At 42.6% G+C, this 17189-nt stretch overlaps 1 protein-coding gene across 1 annotated transcript in view; it reads right to left on the minus strand.

The window, feature by feature from the left end:
• LOC124037843 (protein furry homolog-like) overlaps positions 1 to 16972 on the minus strand; it is a 91351-nt gene extending 74379 nt beyond the window's left edge. The window contains exons 1-2 of the mRNA XM_046352988.1: positions 16801 to 16972; positions 4898 to 4972 (exon numbers count right to left, since the gene is read on the minus strand). The gene's annotated coding sequence lies outside the window, so the exon portion shown is untranslated. The remainder of the gene's footprint in view (positions 1 to 4897; positions 4973 to 16800) is intronic.
• Between the last annotated feature and the right edge of the window lie 217 nt (positions 16973 to 17189).

Raw genomic sequence — 17189 nt, forward strand, 5'->3', positions numbered from 1 at the left:
TATTTTGGAGAGTGACCTGGTCCTACCTATATGTATAATTTTATAAGATGGATTGCCTGTCTTTGCAATTAATTTATTTTTGTTTGTGCTCGTTAGCATATTTAGCTAGGAGCCTAAATGCAAATTAGCTATTTCTTGTGCTAATGTTGTTAGCATTCATTTTGGGATTATATTTTTATTTTTATTTTGGGGGGGGGGGGGGTCAGAGAGAAGGATGGTGTGAGGCTATGCAAATCTGGATAGTGCCCAACCCTACACTTAACACTTTCCAATCCCATCCTAGCGCTAGTTGGTTGTACCTGCAAAGACTCCAGTATTCTACCTCCTAAGCTTGTTCTCCATCCATCTCCATCTTTAAAATAGTGAGTCAAATGTCATCAGCACTTATTTTCATGACTGATTAAAACCCTCTCGCTCATGCTCTTTGTCTCTCTGCAGCAGACATACAGTAGTGAGCAATATGTTTTGGAACATCAAATTGCAATATCGAATCATAATACATACAGCATCGTGAGAATCGCAATACATATCGGAACCGTTAGAATATCGTATCGGAAGTTCCCTGGCAATTCCCAATTCCCTAGACAATATCCATTCCTACCTTTGCCAGTGTGTGACTGGACCTTCTCAAATAGTATTAGAGTACCGTTGCTCTATAGGTTACTAAATATACACTGCTCAAAAAAATAAAGGGAACACTAAAATAACATATCCTAGATCTGAATGAATGAAATACTCTTATTAAATAATTTTTTCTTTACATAGTTTGTGTGATTTTTGTTGTCAGCACATTCAACTATCAATGGAAATCAAATTTATCAACCCATGGAGGTCAGGATTTGGAGTCACTCAAAATTAAAGTGGAAAACCACACTACAGGCTGATCCAACTTTGATGTAATGTCCTTAAAACACGTCAAAATGAGGCTCAGTAGTGTGTGTGGCCTCCACGTGCCTGTATGACCTCCCTACAACGCCTGGGCATGCTCCTGAGGAATCTCCTCCCAGACCTGGACTAAAGCATCCGCCAACTCCTGGACAGTCTGTGGTGCAACGTGGCATTGGTGGATGGAGTGAGACATGATGTCCCAGATGTGCTCAATTGGATTCAGGTCTGGGGAACGGGCAGGCCAGTCCATAGCATCAATGCCTTCCTCTTGCAGGAACTGCTGACACACTCCAGCCACATGAGGTCTAGCATTGTCTTGCATTAGGAGGAACCCAGGGCCAACCGCACCAGCATATGGTCTCACAAGGGGTCTGAGGATCTCATCTCATACTACCCCCATGGAGTCTGTTTCTGACCGTTTGAGCAGACACATGCACATTTGTGGCCTGCTGGAGGTCATTTTGCAGGGCTCTGGCAGTGCTCCTCCTGCTCCTCGTTGCACGCAGTGTACATGCATCGCATAGATATTCAAACAGAACAGTTTAACTCAATAGGAATTGCCACAACATGGATGATGTAGCCCATTTAGAGAGCCATTATCAAGAAAATACATTTTCTGCTGATTCGTCATCACCACACCTATTGTGAGCGGTTTAGTTTAGCCAATAGTACGAACACCTCCCTCTGAGCGCCGCTACCAACCACATCTGAGAACAGCTGTGACAGATGACGCTCATCCCATCTTGTGTAAAACAACTTAAAATAGAACAAAGATGGCTCTGTGTATGACAATCTGATTTCTACGGTTTTGAAAGCTGTGCAATAGACAGGTACAGCGCCTACTGATGCAGGTTTACTGAGGTTAGCTGTACTAGTGTTCAGCAGGACAGAGCCTTGGGTTAGAGTTCTGGCACAGTAGGAAGTAAAGAGGAAGTGCTCACATCCTTTGGTGCAGCGTGAGAACAAGTTGAGGTGGTGTAATGGTTTCAGTACCACCCCAGCGTACACCCCCCGTGTGAGTGCTAAAGCTGCTTTCTGTCAAATCACCCACACCCCACACCCACGACAGAAAGTTTGTTTTTTTAAGAATCCAGAAATGTCAGCCAAAACACTTTGTCTTGTTCTTCACATTTGACTTTTCAGTTACATTCAGTACTAACCACATAACGGCTTTTGCTGTGTAAGAATAAAGCTGCAGTGTGATATGGATACAAGCCAAATAAAGGACAGGAGTGGTGAGTACTGGGATGTCTTAGGCAACTAGCATTACAGCAGCCCTGCCCTCCAGAGGCCAGTCAGTAGACTGCACTGCCAGCACAAAAAGCATTGAGCAGGAGCTGATGAAGGAGCCTTTGCGCTGAGCTCACTCTCAAGGCTCGGTCTATTCCCCTTAAGAAGAGGGTCCTTTGCTCAGGGAGTAGAAACATGATGAAATCACCAAGATGATGCTGCAAGTTCTTCAGACCTAGACTTTCACAATATCTATGTTGCATTGGTGTGACAAGGGGTTATGTACAGTAGTACTGATTTTCAGTCTAACCAAGTGATTAGTTCACAGAAGAATTGAACTCCCAATCTTCACAGAAAACATTGGCAGATGAACCTACATCCAAAGCTGAGCCAGAGGGAGACATGGATTATTGGGATAATTTTGTTTTGGTACATTGTGGTTCTAATCTAGATGTTTTTCCAATGCAGATATACACAGAGTTGACAAAACATTAGGAACAACTTCTTAATGTTTAGTTGCACCCCATTTGCCCTCAGAACAGCCTCAATTCGTCGAGGCATGGACTCTACAAGGCATCGAAAGCGTTCCACAGGGATGCTGACTCCAATGCTTCCCACAGCTGTGTCAAGTTGGCTGGATTTCCTATGGTGGGGATGGACCATTCTTGATACACACGGGAAACTGTTGAGCGTGAAAAACCCAACAGCGTTGCAGTTCTTGACACAAAGCTACTTCCATAACCCGTTCAGAGGCACTTAAATCTTTTGTCTTGCCTAGTCACCGTCAATGGCACAGATACACAATCCATGTTTCAAGGTTTAAAAATACCTATAATCTGTCTCCTCCTGTCCCATCTACATGGATGGAAGTGGATTTAACAAGTGACAACGATAAGGATCACAGATTTCACCTGAATTCACCTAGTCAGTCTATGTCATGGAAATATCAGTGCTCCTAATTGTGTACACAGTGTATGTAAAAAACCAAAATGAATCTGACAGAAAACAGATCAAAATAACAGATGAATAGTTGAAAGATTGCACGAAAGAGACCGACTGAGCTGAGTCGAGGATTGGAAGAGAGAAAGAAGCCAGTTGGGCCTAGAGTGAGTGAGAAAGCCAAGTGATCAATGAGATCGTCATCACTGGACCAGGGCAGTACAATGGCCAGTGGAGGTGGCTGCAGTGTGGAGAGGCCAGGTCAGTGCTGCTGCAAAGTTAAAACAATAGCCCAGTGCAGGAGGCCCAGATCCCAGTCAGCCCTGGGGAATGTGAGCGAGGAAACTCAGGGAACAATGCGCAAGGGTTCCTACGCCTCCCTGGATTCCGCCCCGACGCTACTCAGGCCTCAGGCCTGCTTTCACGCCTGAGAAAAACAGGAAAACTGCCGGGGCCGGGCCGTCTCAGATTGTACAGCGCCCAAAACACTTGGCTACACTCGCAGATAGACAAAAGGTCATTCACTGAGTGGAGTCCTGAGGATGACCCTCCTGTTATGTGAGAACGGAGCTGTGCTCCCTCCACGTGACAGAAACCCAGCCAGCTAGTCCACTTGACCTGATCCCAAACAACAGCTGGAGTAGGTTGGGTAAGGACAGTTGCTGTACGCCCTCCCGTGGTCTGGACAAAAACTACAGGATTTGATAAAAGGAGCTTTGCGCAGTCAGCAAACACAGTCTGACATGACACACCTTTGATGCCTGTCTCAGCAGTGAACCACCTCCTGCTACTGCAACACTTCTCCAATTCCTCTGACCTTGCCCCTTCACCTGGCTCTCACATACCCCCTTCAGTTTTTCACAGGTCTGAAAGGATGGAGCTTCGCTTCATCCATCATTGCCTCCAAATATCCAGATCTTTCATAGATCTGAACACAGGGGGGGGGGGGTGTCATTGAAACCAGGCAGTTGCCATGTTACCTCTCTTTAAGATAGTTGTTAGGTCTGCCCACAGGCAACATGGTTGTCATTGCTGGGGAACGTGAGAATGTCACTTAACCAGCCCCTGGGTCACAATCACACACGTTTCGGTCTTGGCCAATCACCACTCAGAACTAACAAGAGGGCTTCAAATTACCAGCTAGAGGCCAGAGTGTTGCACAGCACTATAAAACTGGTAGATTAAAGTGAACATAACCTAACAGCTCCCTTCCAGCTCTGCTACATTACTGCTTGCTCAAAAACCAATAAAAGAGTGCAATCTAAAAGGTCAAACTTATTCTATTGATATGTTGCAGGAACCAACGTGCTCCTCTATGTCCTGCAGAGACGTGCCCTTGCATACCTTGGTGTTTCCATGCTATCAGACAAGCACGGCAGTGCACACTTAGCCCGAAAGGAACCCGTCAACAACTTTCACTGATCTATCAAGAAAGAGACTCATACGACACAAAGGAAATGATACAAAGAACAGAACTCTTTCTTTGTGTGTTCTGTCTAATGGTGGTAGAGTGTATCAGTGTCAGACTGAGGTGACATTTCTCATGTCACACAGCTGACAGACAACACCTAGTTCACAGCCTAGAGTCAAAACCACTGCCAGTGAGATTGTTTGGCAGCCGGGCACTTGTCAAAGTGCCCAAAACATCTATGCCACTTCCTAATATAGTGTTTAAAGCCCAGAGAATTAAAGGAATATTTAAACAAATAACTACAATTATTATTTCAGCCATAATAATCTTTCCCAGTTCCCACACTGCTTAGCTCTGAGCTCATGTAACAGCCATGTAAGAAAATCACAGTGCAAACAGCTCCTGCTAAAACTGTGTAATGTTACGTACCTTAAGGCCATAGAGCAGTGGCTGTATTGGGGCAGTCAGGAAGGAGAGGTCCCAATGATGTCAGTGCACAAGACTCTGAAACAAATCATTCAATTAGTTACCACACCAGTCAATCACCCACAGAGATACATCCTGTAACAACCTTCTATACGGTGCATTTGGAAAGTATTCAGACCCCTAGACTTTTTCCACATTGAGGAAAACTTAATCTATACCCCATAACGACAAAGCGAAAACAGGTTTAGAAATTGTTTCAAATGTATTAATACAAAACAGAAATACCCTATTTAAATAAGTATTCAGACCCTTTGCTATGACACTCCAAATTGAGCTCAGGTGCATCCTTTTTGCATTGATCAGACATTCAATGGAAACTGTCAGAACACCTCTAAATTCACAGCACATCAGTATTTAAAAAGGTAGCAAAACAAACTCATTCACACACACACACACACACACACACACACACACACACACAGTGGAATGAGGCATCTTACTAAAAAACGCAGACAAAAATGCTTCGCACACACACTGACAGACCTGTGAATAATAGATTAACTTCCTGTTACAGCTCAGACCGCAACACCGGAAAGGTGTGTTACCAGACCACAGACAGAACAAGTGGAGCCAAGAATAAGGCCATAAATGCCCTTTTTTTTTTACCTCACTGGGTTGGGGAGTAACGGATTAGGGTAAATGCACCTATTATGCCCTCCAATATCTAAGTTTAGATATTTCTAACATATACTGCCCCACTTTTTGTAAGAAAAGTATATATAAAATTAAAGCTGAACCTCTCATTTAAGTTTGACTTTACAAAAAAGCACAAAAAAAATAAAAAACACCTCTCTCATGGTGTACAAGATACCGGTGTGACTCGTCGCCTAGTGGACTGAACCATTGTGGAGGCCGTGGGGATGGCAAAGTCCATCAGACCAGTGCTTCTGAGACAGGTGCTACTGAAATTGAATATGGTTATATTACATAAGAACAATGGTGCGACACTAATACAAAATATTATTTTATAACAAATGCGCTTTCTCCCTCATTGGATCAGTGTGCTGTTGAATTGGTGCCTTTCCCTAGACCATGATGTTATGTGCACAATAGCAAAGTTACCCGGCCTATCGGTTTTTAGAACAATGCCCCGGAAGCAGCAGCAGAGCTGGGATATGAGAAGGCAGCCCTTGCCTTGTCTAAGAAAAGTGAGGAGAGGAAACCCAAACTTTAAAAAAAATAATAATAATAAAAAAATAAAAAATAAAAATAAATAAAAAAATCGGGTTTATAATCAATAGCCTAACTGTTAGATGTGCCTGGCTTTATAAAAATCAGAAGTAATCTACAGAAGTAAGAGAGATCCCGCTTCTGTTGCCGGTTGTTTAATAGCCTACTGATTCTGTCAGCAACAAACCTCACGTAACATATCAAGTAAACAGTTTCACAAATTCGACTGTTTTATTTTCTTTGCTGTAATAAAAGGCTTTGTTCCAAATGGTCAGAAAAATAATATTTATAATGATGCTCCTTTTTCTTTCTCATGATATGTCATCATTAGTAGGCTTAGTACAGCACCCTTTATAACCACCATCAATCTGTAGGCCTAAGAGCACATCCTACATAGTCTTAATTGGGAATGCACAATATAAAAAATATATATACACATTTTTAAAAAGTGAACATATCGGAAATCGGCTGATATTAACTAGAAATGCCATAGTCGGTATCGGCCGATGTCTAGTTTAACGCTGATGTGCAGAACCGATGTCAAAGCTGACGTGCATACCTATATAACGTAGGTACATGATGTAATGACACCATATAAACTTTTGCACAAACAGCATTCCTAACCTAGTCCACAACGTCTGCAGTGTGGAAAGAGTAAGAAAATTTCAGCGAGAAAACTCAAGGGTGTAACCCATTATAGCCAAGATAATGGAATTCATTGCCCTTGACAATCAACCGTTCTCTGTCGTGGGTGATGTTGGCTTTCGCCGACTGGTCGAGCACTGGTATACACTACCAAGTGTGCCATTTTTCAGATGTTGCCCTATCGGAGTTACAGTAATAGCGTCACTGCTATTAGCTTCACGACATAGATACTATGGAACGCCATTTGAGTCTTTGCGTGTCAAAAAAGATACAGTAACACTGTCAAAGCTGTACAAAAAACGGTCTGCAAACAAGCAAACACAGGCCACGAACGACGGGTTTCCAATAACCCGTTAGTAATAAAGCATCATTTGTTTGACCACAACTTCTTGGGTACCAAGCTAGCACCAATTACAACCAGTCTGAAAACAATGACCAGTAGAAACTGCAGTCATTTTCATTATTCTTATCAATATTTTAGGAATCCTTGAGTAAGTATTAGCTAGGTTGCCACTTGTTCACCTATTGAAATTGAACTTCAGTTCATGAAAATAAATAGCTAGCCAGCTACTTAACCCTGTTGCCCAAAGCTAACGTTACAAGCAGCCAGCTAGCTTCATCTGGCTAGTGAGGCTCGACCGGAACGGGTTGTGAAGCTAGCCACAATAAGGATTAGGTACAATAGCGGAATTTGGAGTTTGCCTTCAAAATAAAAGTACCTCTTTGAATTTGATGCAAATTCATACAAATTGTAGAATTAAGCCATACTTATATTTTGAAGGCTAACTGCAAAGTCCACTATTGTGGCTAATCCTTATTGTGGTGAGCTTCACATAGATGGGTCCAACCAACATTAATCAAATAAGAACTGTCTTCTACGTTAGGGTAATTTTAGATGACACCTAGCTATATAATTAGCTAGCTAGCTAGCTAGCTATAGCTACTGAAACAGATGTCATTTTGCTATGCTTTTGGGAAGAACATTGTTTGCATCCATGAGCTAGCTAGCTTTAAAAAAATATGTAAAAATTATGACCAGCACTGTTGCGCGAGACAACTTGACCAGCATCATAGCATACATATCGATGAATCGTTGTGACATGAAATACGAGTGATAGTTATTAAACATTGATTACACTACGAGAAAAAACAAGTACGAACACATTAAATTATGTGACGTGCAGTCATTTTCAGGTCCTGATTGGTCAACAAGCTTATTTGACCCGCAAAGACCAAAACAGCGTTCCATAGAAATCCTGGTTGAGAATGAAACGACAGAACAACAAAACAGCACAGCAAATAAGTGAAAGAAATAGGTTTTGATTATGTTTTACTGGTAATGGGGACATACGTAAATAAAACAAAATAACTTTTTGGACAGTGTGGTGTGTAATCTTTATTTACCTTGGCAAATCAGTTAAGAACAAATTCTTATTTACAATGACGGCCTACCCCGGACTGACGCTGGGCCAATTGTGCGCCACCCGATGGGACTCCCAATCACGGCTGGATGTGATACAGCCTGTATTCGAACCAGGGACTGTAGTGATGCCTCTTGCACTGAGATGCAGAGCCTTAGACCGCTGCATCCATGTGTGTGTGCAACTAACTATTTAAACTGTACTAGAACACTTAAAAGGACGCTAAAAAAAATATGTAATAATTGGTTATCAGTATTGTTTTTTTGGCAAGGGAAAAAAAAATCTGATATCAGTACCAGCCAAAAATGTCATATTGGTGCTTCACTAGTCTTAATACAGTAACTTACTTAGGCCTATATTCAACTTCTATAAGTCACTGTATCAATCAAATCATTTGTTCATGTCATCACGCAGCATATGCATCATTCATGATTTTAAATGCAAATCAAGCATTTTAGTTTTAAAATAAAGTAAAGGGAGTCTTGAATAAATAGCTTATGCAGTGCGAGCTGTGCCACCAGAGACTCTGGGTTTGAGCCCAGGCTCTGTCGCAGCCGGCCGCGACCGGGAGGTCCATGAGGCGATGCACAATTGGCCAAGCGTCGTCCGGGTTAGGCCGGTAGGGATATCCTTGTCTCATTGCGCATTAATGACTCCTGTGGCGGGCCGGGAGCAGTGCACGCTAACCAGGTCGCCAGGTGCACGGTGTTTCCTCCGACACATTGGTTGGATGCGCGCTGTGTTAAGACGCAGTGCGGCTTGGTTGGGTTGTGTTTCGGAGGACGCATGGCTTTCGACCTTCGTCTCTCCTGAGCCCGTACGGGATTTGTAGTGATGAGACTAGATGCTAACAATTGGACACCATGAAATTGAGGAGAAAAGGGGGTAACATTAAAAAATAATAAATAGCTTAAACAATAAATAAACCGTTCCATTTCAGAAATTGCATTCACAAACAAAAGTCGGGTAATGTAATTATGTGCATGAGCACAAAGCATAATTTTTGTCCCGTCCGAGTCTGCCATGCCAGTAATTTTTACATGACAGGAGTGTAACATTTCTATCCAGAAAATAAAAAAAATTGACAGGTGTGCGCAAGTAAAATGTATCGACTCAAGCATAAACTAATCTCAGTAAAAAAAATAAACGTTTATTTCTCAGGACCCGGTCTTTCAAAGATGATTCATAAAAATCCAAATAACTTCACAGATCATCATTGTAAAGGGTTTAAACACTGTTTACCATGCTTGTTTAATGAACCATAAACAATTAATGAACATGCATCTGTGGAATGGTCGTTAAGACACTAACAGCTTACAGACGGTAGGCAATTAATATCATAGTTAGGACACCAGAGGCATTTCTACTGACTGAAAAACACCAAAAGAAAGATGCCCAGAGTCCCTGCTCGTCTGCGTGAACGTTCCTTAGACATGCTACGAGGCGGCATGAAGACTGCAGATGTGGCCAGGGCAATAAATTGCTATGTCCGTACTGTGAGACGCCTAAGACAGCGCTACAGGCAGACAGGACGGACAGCTGATCGTCCTTGCATTGGCAGACCACGTGCAACAACACCGGCAACTGCCCGAGTTACACCAGGAACGCACAATCCCTCCATCAGTGTTCAGACTGTCCACAAAAGACAGAGAGGTTGGACTGAGGGCTTGTAGGCCTGTTGTAAGGCAGGTCCTCACCAGACATCACCGGCAACAACGTTGCCTGTGGGCACAAACCCACCGTTCCTGGACCAGACAGGACTGGTAAAAACAAAAGTGTTCACTGACGAGTTGCGGTTTTGTCTCACCAGGGGTGATGGTCGGAGTCGTGTTTATCGTCAAAGGAATGAGCGTTACACTGAGGCCTGTACTCTGGAGCGGGATCGATTTGGAGGTGGAAGGTCTGTCATGGTCTAGGGCAGTGCGTCACAGCATCATCGGACTGAGCTTGTTGTCATGGCAGGCAATCTCAACGCTGTGCGTTACAGGGAAGACATCCTCCTCCCTCATGTGGTAGTCTTCCTGCAGGCTCATCCTGACATGACCCTCCAGCATGACAATGCCACCAGCCATACTGCTCGTTCTGTACATGATTTCCTGCATGACAGGAATGTCAGTGTTCTGTCATAGGCAGTGAAGAGTCTGGATCTCAATCCCATTGTGCACGTCTGAGACCTGTTGGATCGGAGGGTGAGAGACTAGGGCCATTCACCCCAGAAATGTCCGGTAACTTGCAGGTGCCTTGGTGGAAGAGTGGGGTAACATCTCACAGCAAGAACTGGCTAAACCTGGTGCAGTCTATGAGGAGCACTGCAGTCCTTAATGCAGCTGGTGGCCACACCAGATACCGACTGTTACTTTTGATTTTGACCCCTCTTTGTTCAGGGACACATTATTCCATTTCTGTTAGTCACATGTCTGTGGAACTTGTTCAGTTTATGTCTCAGTTGTTGAATCTTGTGTTCATACAAATATTTACACATGTTAAGTTTGCTGAAAATAAACACAGCTGACTTTTTCTGCTGAGTTTATATAGGAATGAATGGACTGCATGTAGCCTATCAACTTTCACAGTGAATGCTTTGGTTTATATGTTTTGTGCCTATGAATTGAATATTGCCAAATGCATCAGTAAAAAGTAGCCCATTTAAATGCAACCTTTGCGTTAATAGACCGCAAAGCAGCAGCATACAACTGACCTAAACGTTTGGAAATGATCAGTTAACTTTCTCATCCATTGCCTTAAAATGCATCTCAAGTTGGGGTAGTGTGAAGATTGATAAAGAAAATAATCTATTTCATCCATTTTAGAATAAGGCTGTAACGTAACATAACGAAATGTGTACAAAGTCAAGGGGTCTGAATACTTTACGAATGCACTGCATGTCAATCTACTATGACCCATAGTAGAAATGTTTGCCTTCTCCATTGGTCAGCCTGTCGTTCTGCGCGAGAAAGAACTAGCCTATTCCAGACTCTAGGACAGCTGTGGGACGATAACTCCCAATTTCATACAACCAACTAGACTGCATAAAAATAAAGTAAAAAGCAAATTAGGCTCATGCAACACTTAAACTATGTATTCGCATAATAAGCGCAGCAACACGCACAAGCCAGCAGGATACCCGTGAATGTTTGTTCCATTAACATGCTGACCAAACCGGACACGTCGCGTGCGCGAGCATCGCAAATTAAATTTAGAAATCCATGTTATTCAATTATTGCACCCACTGCTCGCATGCGCCAACGAGCGTATGCGACACCAAGGGCTAAAATAGAACTCTTTCCTATTTCTGACGCAAATCGCGCTGAAAGTCCTGCCTCTCCCATCTACTCATTGGTTTATAGAATAAGGTACCCACGTGACTGAAAGACGAACTGTTTTGCCGGTAGTTGTGGTAATACAATGAATGTTTAGATTGCTCACCATATAAATTGAACGATGAAAAAGCCTGGAAGGAGGAGAGATGACTAGAAACGATTCGGTTGGCCGTTGTCTGTCGGAGTAGAGGTTCTTGTGCATTTCAGGTAAAATAACAACTCTATGTTTATATCCCAGGACAAATTAGCTAGCAACAGCAAGCTAGCTAAATATGTCAATTTAACGTTAGCTAGCAAGTGCAAGTTAACTAGCTAAATTGCCATACATGATTTTCGACCTGTCCCCAAATTAATGTAATTTGGTTCAGAGTTTGTTTTGATATTTTAACCTGCGTGTCTGGGCCGCGTTTGGTGTGTGGGGGCAAAATAAATGTATGCACGATGGCGCACGCGCGCAGCCGGTTTGGGTTCGGTGTAATGAAACTAGCGTAAAACGCCATTGAGCGGTTTCATGTGACAGAAATATCCCATTAGAAATTTTGAAAGAGTTGATTTAAAATATGCAACAACTAGCATAGGTTGCTAATATGACTAGGATTGTGCCTTTGGCTACTGGAAAATGAAAGTTGATTTGAAAATAAATAGAGCATATGAGAGACAAAGGCTACTGGTTTCACATGGACGTCTTTATAAAATAATTGCCTGCCCGCTTGGTTTGATTTTTGCTAGGCTACTTTGAAGCAAGGTAAGACATGCCCCAGTATGTAGTAAAGCGTTCAAGCTTCAAACAAGTACGTAAATGTTTTCAAATCCATGCTGCCTCCAGCTCATTGCAAAGTGGTGTGTGACGCGCTGAAGCCTGCCTAGTTTCCTATGGCGAACTGGAAGCCCGCTTCAATTACCAGTTGATAAATAAAAGTATCTTTCTTTAAAAAGTATTGTTGCGCAATGATTGTGCTTATCAAATCACGTGTCAGTCCAGCTTCATTAAAACAGCTATTTGAGCTATATTAGCAGCTCACGACATACATCGACTGGTAGGCTATTTCAATCAATGAAGGGATTCTTTTTTCCTTTTCCCGGACAATTGATCAGCGCCAATTTAATCAGTTATGCATTTGTTTGGGGCCCTAAAGGCAGCTAACGGAACCTCTGCCATCTAGATATAGACCCATGACAAGCAGCAGAAGTACGGAGTTGCACTCATGCATTTTGCAGCTTGGAAATAATAACATTGACATTTACGTAACTATGACCGGTTGTGACAGACGTGCTGAAATAGACTTTGTCGTGGGGTGAGAGTAAGAAGCCTGGACAACAAAGGGCACCACAGTATGCAGCACCAACCTGATGAATGGTTAAGTGAAACTGAAATCCCCCAGGGTTTTCTAGGTCAGACAGGATGCTGATCTCATCTACAAGTGAGAATATACTGTATTATCTTGATCTCACCACTGGTGCAGTCATGACTGGGGTGAGGTCTCACTATTATTACACCCCAATCATCCAGGTACGAAACACAGGCATGTGTTGTGCTTTACACATGGAACCACGCCCATTTCTGTAATGGTAATGCAAAAGGGACGAAGAAGAACTAAGTACATCTGGTTCACCAGCACTAAAATGACAGGCTTTGCCCTGGCATAATCACTACCTTCCTATGAATCGGAAACGTCACTAGCTTCTGACAGAAGGCGTTCATTCTACCACCCAAACAGGACCCCTTATTTGCCTGTTAAAAGCTCTTCCTCATAACTAGTGTGCTTTCTAAAAATAGAGGCATGTTAAGCCTAGTACACATCCCTGAAAGTTCCAATCCAAACACACAAGCACACTATATGAGGTGTGAGGTGTGAGAGGTAGAGAGTTGGCTTTCCTTGGGCCAAGGAAAGGGTGGTTTCTTTGGTGAAGTCAGTCCCAAACATTAATTATCCTGCTCCAAACCAGTTCTCCCGACCCAAAAATAATCTGCCTCAGCAAGGTCCAATTATAGGCTATTTCTAGCTGAACTTACCCCACATTTCTGTGTATTACAGAACAGCCTTAGAATCCAAAGAGAAAGGATCTCTGATTTGAGGATCATCATGACTATGGCTTGTCGGATGAAGAACAGCTATTTAAACAGTAACTTGCATGACCTTTCAGTTTAACATGCTCTTCATTATTGCCGGTGGATACCCACTGCAGCAGTTCAGATTAATTATTTAGCTCCAAGCAAACACAGTCATGCCTCCAACCTTTTCAGTTAGGTTTAGTAGATCATTTGGCAGGAGATCCAGCATCAGTCACCAGGCAAGCAAATACAGGCTGTAATTCAGCTGGTAATAAGAATAGACGGATGTAGTTCTTTAAGTTCTCTTGATAAGGCAGTAGGTGAACTGTTGAGACGTCATAGGTCAGTCAGATACAGGTGTTACAGAGAGTCTAGAAGCAAGGCAAGATATGTGCAGCCATGAGCTCCCTGTATGTAAATAATGGAAAGCATATTTGTTTACCAGATGGCAGAGGTGCAAAAAGTGTCAGTCAGTTGGTCAGTACAGGGACAAAGCAGTAAGAGAGGGGAAGGACAACAGTGTCAGTCTGATGGGACAGGAGAAACAGTGCGACACCGGGCTCAATAAGAAGAGAAATGCTCTTTACTGCAGTTATTATTTGGCTTCTGTAAATCTAACCACCACACTCCAGTGATAAGTGATCCATGGCCCTCCTCTGGCTCATCCTGAGAGGAGACAAGCCCATGGCCTGACAGGAGAACCATTCAACCAGAGGCCAGCTCTTTATATCTAGCACCTACAGAATATACATCAAGGTAGAGTGAAAAAACACCCAGCAATGATATTGATAGAGAATGCAATCTTTGGGGGAAGAGAATGATATTCCTTGTTGTTGGAGAACCATTCAACCGGAGGCCAGCTCTTAGTGGTCTTCAAAAACATCATGCCACCTTGAAATTTGAGAGACCTTGCTCAATTGTACCAAGGTATTAACATTGTTCAGTCCATGTACCTGATGCAACAATCAAGTAACAATCAAGTCATATTCATACAGACATGACATAATGCTGGTATGAAAAGAGAACACAGTACTTCTGTTTTCAGACCATGAATACCTGCACAACCTCAGAGACATTTCAGAGGAAAGTGTTTCTTCAAACGTGTCATGATGGTCACATGTTTGGTGTATGATAGAAACTAGTTTGATAACAGCACAAATAAATGAGGACAAGCTGCAAAGTTAACTCTTTGCAAAGGGGAGCCAGGGATGCTTTATCAGGGCCATTCTTAGTGAGCCTGGCCTTTCATCCCTACACTCAATGCCATTAATGTCTTACCAGATTAAACCAAAATCACACATTCCCTGGAATTATGCTCTGAATAATTGCAGATAGATGCCCCTCTGCAATCTAGAGGGATTCCCTGCTGTTTCTATGCACATAGAACTAGTGTGTGTGTCTGTGTACAGTGCAATCACACCTGTACTGCCATCAGATGCTTATCCTTGCAGGGTGGAGCCGGGAGGATAAGTCAACCACACAGCGAAAGACACGTATGGGATGGGACAGACAGGGACCTCACTGTACCTTACACTCACCTTAAAGTCACCACAACAAACCAGACTGCCACTAGTCCTAACAGCCTCCTGTCCTGACCATGACAATCTAGTGATGTTTTTTTAATCAAAAGAATAAATTATATCCCATTATAATGGATCGGCATTATAAGTTATGTAAGATGTGGCCTGTTATTCAACAATGAAAGAGCACCAGTCCTTGAATTAAGTGGTTACTGATTATTCAGAGCATGTACAACACCCATGTGGGAGTGACACAGACAAACTTTTCTCCAGATGAGAAGTGCATTGTAAAGGCCTCGGGGTCCACAGGCCACGTCTGAAATAGTTCAGCCCTCTCCACCTCCAGGCTCATTGTAAAGTGACCAGATTCCTCTGTGTGTCTGTTCTCATTTCAATGCTTGCCTCCAGAAAACAAGAACAAACTCCCCATTGTCTGTCTGTCGCACTCAACAGAGCAGATAAAGTTCTAAGAATGTTAGACATGAAACACAACTATTTCCCAGTACAAACACACCAGAAGACAGACAGGCGACCCTATTATGATTGATCTTTACTGTGCAGTGTGTACACTGCCAAACGTTTTCACAGACACTGATGTTTGGTTCCCATGCCAGCCTGGATGTGGTCCAATTTAAGAGGGGGACAAAAACAGCTGCTAAACAGGACAAATGCAACTTGGCTGTTGCTGTAATTACACACTTGGAAGAAAGAGTGCCCAGTAGCAATTACAGAATGTTAGTTATTACAGTTCTGATTGGAGGTTAACTTTATATCTAGCACCTACAGAATATACATCAAGGTAGAGTGAAAAAACACTCAGCAATGATATTGATAGAGAATGCAATCTTTGGGAGAGAGAATGATATTCCTTGTTGTTGGGCTACAGGCCTAGGCATACACAACTAGCATTGAATACCATTTTGGGGTATATTGGCATGACAAAGTAAAGGCGTTTCCGAAGTAAGATTGAGTTGTGTAATAACAAGTGTATATGGATATTTGCTGATTACCCTTAAACATTAGTGGTATCCTAGCTAGTAACTTACTACTTATCCTTGCCAGTCAAATTGCCAACACATTGTGTCAGGAACAATTTACGGGACGTAAATCAACGGATGGACAGAGGCAAAACAAAAGAAACAGGGGGTTATAGTTCGCTATAACTAACGTTACATAATGAACTAACAGCGAACTTGCTACTGTACCAGCAGTATCATTGTGCTGTGTCTTCTATATTGCATCGTAGCTAACGGTTAGCCTGGTTGGTTAATGTTAGCTAGCGTGGAATTTATTTCTGACACCATAACTAGCTTGCTGACAACTGTAGCATACTCATTCAAGTATTTCTGGTGCTTGCCAAAATCCTGACAGCATGGCTAACTAAGGTTATGCAAAGATTTGTATAACTAAACGCTCATTGTTCTCTGTGCCTATGTTGCTGACTTACCTAGAAAATAAATAGCTTATAGCTAATGTTAGCTAGTTAACCGGGCTAACGTGAGCTAACTAGCAATGTGGGTGCGCTTTAGCCAGCTAACTAACTGCAACCTATTGGAGACAAACGGTTAGTTAACGGCTGATAGTTGTTATCGAAACAATTCGTTAACTAATCCATTTGTACGAAACGTTAGCTACTCATAAATTAGCTTGCTAACTTGAACTGCCTAGCTAGCTATCTGTGGTGGGACCGAGTATTTCAAATCTCGGCCGAGCTTACCTCTTTCAAAGTGCGCTTAGCTTGTTTCCTAGCAATCCAACTCCTTTGGCATGCTAAACTAGTTTAGCTTTTTCCAACAGTGAAGCTTCAGAGGCCTCGCAAAATATATATTTCAACATTTGTCTGTGTCCCCACCTCCCATTTCCTTTCATTCTTTTTTTAGAACGTTCATTTTTTTCAAAGACCTAAAACTCGTCCAATGACAACTACCCTCCTCTTTGAGAAGGGTGTAATTGCAGATCACAGTTAAGGGCGTTTTTTGACATCAAGTTACTCCCATTGTTGCTCGCCATTGATCCGTGGTCGTTCATTTCGCTTCGGGCACAACAATTGTTGACAAATGTAACATTATAACTAAGACTAACCCTTTTCCTAACCTTAATCTTTAT

This window comes from Oncorhynchus gorbuscha, linkage group LG06 (genome assembly GCF_021184085.1).
Source record: "Oncorhynchus gorbuscha isolate QuinsamMale2020 ecotype Even-year linkage group LG06, OgorEven_v1.0, whole genome shotgun sequence".
NCBI classification, from domain to species: domain Eukaryota; kingdom Metazoa; phylum Chordata; class Actinopteri; order Salmoniformes; family Salmonidae; genus Oncorhynchus; species Oncorhynchus gorbuscha.